The following is a 6,252-nucleotide window of genomic DNA, read 5'->3' as shown; positions in this document are numbered from 1 at the left end:
AAATCAACAGCAAGTAAACTGGCCCATATCCCATAAGGAAATAGAAGACGTCATTAAAAACCTCCCAACCAAAGAAAAGCCCAGGGCCAGATGGATTTCGTGCAGAATTATACCAGAGCTTGAAAGAAAACCTAGTATCAATATCCCTCAAACTATTCCTGGTGCCTTAGAGTCCAGGGAGGAGTCACATCCACTGTGTGTTCAATGGTTAGTTGTCTGCATCCTCAAACTCATGGTCCTGCTGCTGACATTTCTTAACTTACAAACTATGGGGCAGAACCAACAACACCAGTTTGTAGCCTTTGAGGGTGAATTGGGAGACAAAGAAGTAATGAGGAAATACTGGTAGAAATTTTGTGGCAATGAGAGGATACCATCCAAACTATGAGATTGGGGGTGGGACTCACCTCTAAAAATCCTGAAATTATTTTAATTACTTAAACTACTGAATTGACTTACAATAATTGTATCTGTCACACTACAGATACAAATGGGATTTGTAATTAAAATTTGAAATGAAAATATCATTTCTCTCATATGTAAAGTACACATATGTAACACAAAGACAACATTGCTAGTCAAAGTGAGTCCCTAAATTCAAAACAGAAATACAGAACTAAAATTAATGCTATATATTTTGGAGATTCTAAATTACAAAAAATAGATATCCTATAATGAAATCCCCTCATTTTGCAAAGCATCTCCTATGCTGTGGGGCAGTCAGAGTTCAGCCTCTCCTCTGCAGATGCTGAAAACCTACCTGCAGGCCCAAGCTCCTCCTCCCACAGCCTGCCTGGGATCTGAACACCTTTTGATTCTGCACTTGGGTGCAGGGCACTTACTCAGATGAATGTGGCAGAGCAGTATGCTATGCCTGTGGAGATCTGAACACTAGTGTGTTACTGGTACCTTTAACACATCTCTGCAGACTGTAATTTTAATGTATGTATATAATAACAGTATACTGGGGAGGGCACACAAGCATAGCATCCCTACTGGAAAATTGTGCCTGTGTCTTGGTTTTACTGTATTGCATTCTAGATAACAGCACAATGCGGGTAGGAGAAGCTGGGATCAAACTTTTTTCATAAATTAAATGACAAATCTACCAGAGGAATGAGAGGGTCACATCACATAGTCAACCAAAATTTTTCTCATTCCTAATGCCAGATTTATTGGTCTTTAACAATTTCATACTTTTTACTTTTTCTGCATTAAAATGGACTGTGGAAGCTCCCATGAGTTGCCTGCAGCTCTAGGAGAATTTTCCCTGGTGTTATGGATAAGAAACCTTCATACTCTCCCCAAAGCTCCTAGTGTTTGCCATTCTCTGACAGTCAGCACTAGTATTGTTCTGATGGATGACTATGATATCTCACTATATGCTTTTATGCTATTTACCCAGGAACAAGAAGGCAGATTATCCTTTCTTGGGCATATTTTCCATGAGTTTATTTGGGGATTTGCTGCTGCTGCTGCTGCTGCTGCTGCTGCTGCTGCTGCTGCTGCTGCTGCTGCTGCTGTTGCTGCTGCTGCTGCTGCTGCTGCTGTTGTTGTTATTGTTACTGTTGCTGTTGTTGTTTGGTTGGTATATTTTTATAAGATGGGTATTCTCTGTGTAACCCTAGCTGCCCTGGAATTCAATCTGTATGCCAGGCTGGCCTCCAACTCAGAGATTCCCTTGCCTCTGTCTCATGAGCGCCAGGATTAAATATATGTGCCACCAACACACAGCCTATTTTGGGATTTTTAAAAATATTCTTAATCTTATTTTATGTTAGGTTTTTGGCTGTTGTATACTGGTCAAGACTCACTCCTGTGGCTAGTGTTGACTTTGAATTCAGTATACTGCTGTTTCAACATCAGGGTTACTGACCTGAGTCACCAGACCCAATGCTACTTATGTGTTCTTTACAACTTACTGTTGTGTGGTTTTTCTTCATCCTCTATTCTTGATATTTTATGTTTTCCCACATATAAACTAGTTAAATACCATTTAATTTGTTGACATGCAGCAGTTTGAGGCTTCACTCAAAGTAAAGACAGAACACACAACAGGTCTCCAGTCTTTCTCTTTCCACCAATTGGTTTCCAGTTATTTCTTTAGATTAAGTAAGTGTCAGCACTGAAATCACTGGATTCTAGGTATAGTGTGGTGCTTGTAGGTGATATTTCCTCACTTTGAGTGACAGATAACAGTTTTCTGTGTGAAGTGTGCCTCTGGGAATGCTCAGTATTGTGAAGTGTGTTTCCCTCTGAAAGTGTTCAGCTGTGTGAAGTGAATGGCTGAGTTTGTGTTCCACTGCACAAAGCTTGTTCAGAGGTGGGGCAGGGAGGAGTAAGGGTTTAACCTCAAATATGCAGGCATCTACAAGCCCATGTTTCTCATAACACTTATTTATACTATGGCTAAGTAATTATCTATTACTACTTTAGATTTAGATGTTTTGACCCTAAGTAAAGTACTTTGTATATGAAATCTATCAATTTGACTCCTGAAGATCTGTCCTTTGTAATTCACTGTTTGTGTCTCTCGGGCAGGGTACACGTTCAAGATGTTCCTGGAGGACTAACTCTAACACTCCTCAGCATGGGGAGACTGTGATCTGATCCCACATCTGCCCCACAGTGGCTTTTCCTACTTTTGAGTATTTAAAATCTGGCTATTTGGGCATCATTGTGCAAATGATAGTATGATTCTCTGCACATAGTTCTGGCTCCATGTGTGTGTGTTTTCTGAATCATGTGATAATAAACTCTCAAAACAATGTTTCCTTATGCATTTTGCCAAATATAAACAACTGAAGCATTTAAATTAGTAGAAATGTCATAGTTATCACATAGTTAGAGTCATGTATTGTGACAGAGACATGGCTCAGCAGGTAAGTATCTTGCTCCCCAGAAGACTCAAGGTCAATTACCAATACATACACTTGGTGGTCCACAAGTACTCATAGGTAAAGCTGCAGAGTACCTGAAACCTCTTGCCTCCATGATCACCTGCACTCAAGTACATGTGGGGAGCCAACAGAAGGCAGCTATCATCCTTGCAGCCATCTTGAGCCATATACCTTGACAAGAGACTTGCTTACAATAGCCTACAACAGCTGAGCACACTCTGATAACATCTTGTTTTAGATACCCAGGATTTTCCCTTGGCTGTGTGGGACTTAAAGGTGTGATTTAGAAATAAGACCTAAGGGTGTGGCTTAAGGGCGTGACTTAGAAGTGAGACATATAAAAGGTGAGAGGCAGACAGAAGACAGGCATTAGACATTAGGCACTTGAGTTTAGGCACTTGAAAGAGAATTAGACACTTGTACTTGGAAGAGAACTTGAGAGTTGAGACAGAATTAGAACTTGGGACTAGGAACTAGGAGAACTTGGAAGGAAGAAGAGAGAATGAAGAATAAACATGATTGAATCACACTCTGTCTGGTCTCCTTTCTTCACATCCATCCTCTCTTTCTCTCTTGCTGAACCCCAACCCGCAGACTGGAGAAGCTTGGGGCAGTATGAGACAGAACAATTTAGCCCCCAAGGCTTTTGGCAGTGTGGGTTCCAGCATTAACAGAGTGGTCCACAACATTTTGGCCCCCAAACATGGGGCAGCTCAGGCCGCAACATTTTGGTACCCAACATAGGGCAGAGCAGCACTCAACAAGTACACACACAGAGAGAGAGAGAGAGAGAGAGAGAGAGAGAGAGAGAGAGAGAGAGAGAAACAAATACTTTTAAATCTTAAAAATATATCCTTTTTTGAAGCATAAAAGCTATATGCAAATCCAGGCCAAATGAGAGCCATCTCACAGATTTTTTGAAAATACAGTGAGAGATAGAAACCTCATGTAATATTTGAGATGTATGCAATTTAATTTTCTTTTATATACATGTCATCCACAGACAAAGAAAACAGACTTAACAAAAAAGATAATTTCATATATCAATTTAAGCCACAGAATATTCCCACTATGCCATGATCCATATGACAACATAGTGGATTCTATTAAGGGACCATATCCATCACTGAATAATCAAATATTTTTACTATTGTGCCACACATTGACCTCAAAAACTGAATTATATGCTTTTCAGTGCAAATAAACACAAAGGGACTGACTGTGGCATAGCTATGTGACACAATAATTTGAACACAGTACAATATTGGGCCATCCTTGAACTTCATCCTTGAGTGGAAGACAACAATGTCCAAAATGTAGAGAACCACAAACAGGCTCATGAGCAGCAGGATGGTCCTGGTGTCCCTTTGCTCTGGGGATGTTTTTGAAGAAAGGCTGGTGCTGTGAAGATGTCTGACCTGCTTCTTGTGCCTCCATAGGAGAGCCACCATGTACCCACTTGTCAGGGCTATGAGACCAATGAGAAAGGCTTCTCTGATGGCCACTGATGTGGCAAACAGGCTTTTTCTGGAGTAACTCAGGGGTAGAAGTGAGCATGACTGAGTAACATACATAAAATTATCTGAGGTCAAATTGGGGTTAGCAATAGATGATACTAAGAAGTGACCACTAAAAGACATATAGAGGACACAGAGGAAAAGAAAGGCACCTGAGATGTGATGGAGAGATTTTTGTTTAAACTGTGTTAAACAGGGGCTTCTAGGACTAAGGGTGATGGTCCAAAGGATATTCAGCAGACAGGTAGCACAAAGGGTGAGGCCCCACAGAAGCCTGTGCAAATAGATAAGGGATTGGCATGTGGTAGAATCCCATCTGCCCCCAGATATAAACATGTCCACACCCATGAGGCACATAGTTATGAGCAGCATTAGTTGGGTTAGGGACAAGAAAACAATGTAGAGGTCAATTGGGCTTAGGCCTGTTCTCTCCAAGGAGCATGCAGAGGTGGGCAAAAATAAGGATACTGTTAGCAGAGATCCCAACACCCACTTCAAAGAACAAAGTGATTTTCATGTTGGTGTAATTAAACATTTCCATGAGTTCTAAGAATCATTTGCACTCCTGGTCCATGGGTTTGGTTTCTTCTGGGCCAAGAGCTCCATCTTTCTTGATTGACAGAAACATAATAGCTTTAAATATCTGGTGAATGGGAATGGAGAAGATTGCACAAATCTAGATGTTGGGGTCCACACTAGCCCCACGTTGGGGTGGCCAAAAAATGTCGCGGCCCAAGCAAAATGTTGAGGCCCCGGGCCCACCCACATTTGGGTGGCCACTGTATCCCGGCCCAAACTGCCACTCCGGTCCTCAGGTCGGGGTTCAGCAAGAGAGAGAGAGTGAGGACAAATGTGAAGAATGGAGACCAGACAGAGTGTGTTTCAATCCCGTTTATTCTTCAGTCTTGCTTCTTCTCTCCAAGTCCCTAGTTCCTAGTCCCTAGTGCCTCCAAGTTCCAAGTTGCTTCTTCCAAGTTCTCTTCCAAGTGCCCTGCTACCTGTCTTCTCCCTGCTGTGTCTCCCTAATGTCTGATTCTCTGCTGTGTCTGATTCTGTCTAGAGCCAAGTGTCTTCTACCTAATGTCTGATGTGTCTGATTCTCTGTTCTGTTCTGTCTCTGCCTTTTATATGTCTTACTTCTAAGCCACGCCTCTAAGTTACACCTTTAATCATGCCCTTAGGTCTTGTCTCTAAATCTGATCTCTACACTTCTAAGTCATTCTCTTAAGTCACACACCTTTAATCTCACACACCTTTAATCTCACGCACCTTTAATCTCAAGGTATCTAAACCAAGATTATCGGAGTGTGCTCAGCTGTTGTAGGCTATTGTAATCCAAGTCACATGTCAGGGTATATGGCTCAAGATGGCTGCAAAGCTGATAGCCACTTTCTGCTAAAAGTCGGCCTCCAACATCTAGAAATGTGCTCTCCTGGAAGACTGTGTGCCCATGGGGTCTAGTGCACCACAGGGTCATTTATATCAGTGACTGCTTTATTCTGCACGTTACCTCCAGGCCAAATATTCATTCTCCATTTTCTCTCTCTCTCTCTCTCTCTCCTCTCTTTCTCCTCGCTCTTCCTCTCTCTGTGGTGTATGTGTTTGTGGTGTGTTTCCCTCCCTCACACATTCCACTTTCCTCTGTTTCTCCTTTCTTCTCTCTCCCTGCTCTCTCTTTCTCAAACAGCATTTCTCTGTGTAGCCTTGGCTGTCATAGAACTCATTCTATAAACCAGGCTGGTCTCTGACTCAGAGATTTGCCAGCTTCTACCTTTCAAGTGTTTGGATTAAAGACATGTGCCAATGCTGCCCCGCCTGGTCAAATATTCTTAATA

At 42.0% G+C, this 6,252-nt stretch overlaps 1 pseudogene; it reads right to left on the bottom strand.

Annotated features, from left to right (window-relative positions):
* Positions 1-4,006: 4,006 nt before the first annotated feature.
* LOC117715693 (vomeronasal type-1 receptor 44-like) lies at positions 4,007-4,934 on the bottom strand (annotated as a pseudogene).
* Between the last annotated feature and the right edge of the window lie 1,318 nt (positions 4,935-6,252).

The sequence above is a fragment of the Arvicanthis niloticus genome, chromosome 9, assembly GCF_011762505.2.
Source record: "Arvicanthis niloticus isolate mArvNil1 chromosome 9, mArvNil1.pat.X, whole genome shotgun sequence".
NCBI classification, from domain to species: Eukaryota; Metazoa; Chordata; class Mammalia; order Rodentia; family Muridae; genus Arvicanthis; species Arvicanthis niloticus.
This window is presented reverse-complemented; position numbering and strand designations above follow the sequence as displayed.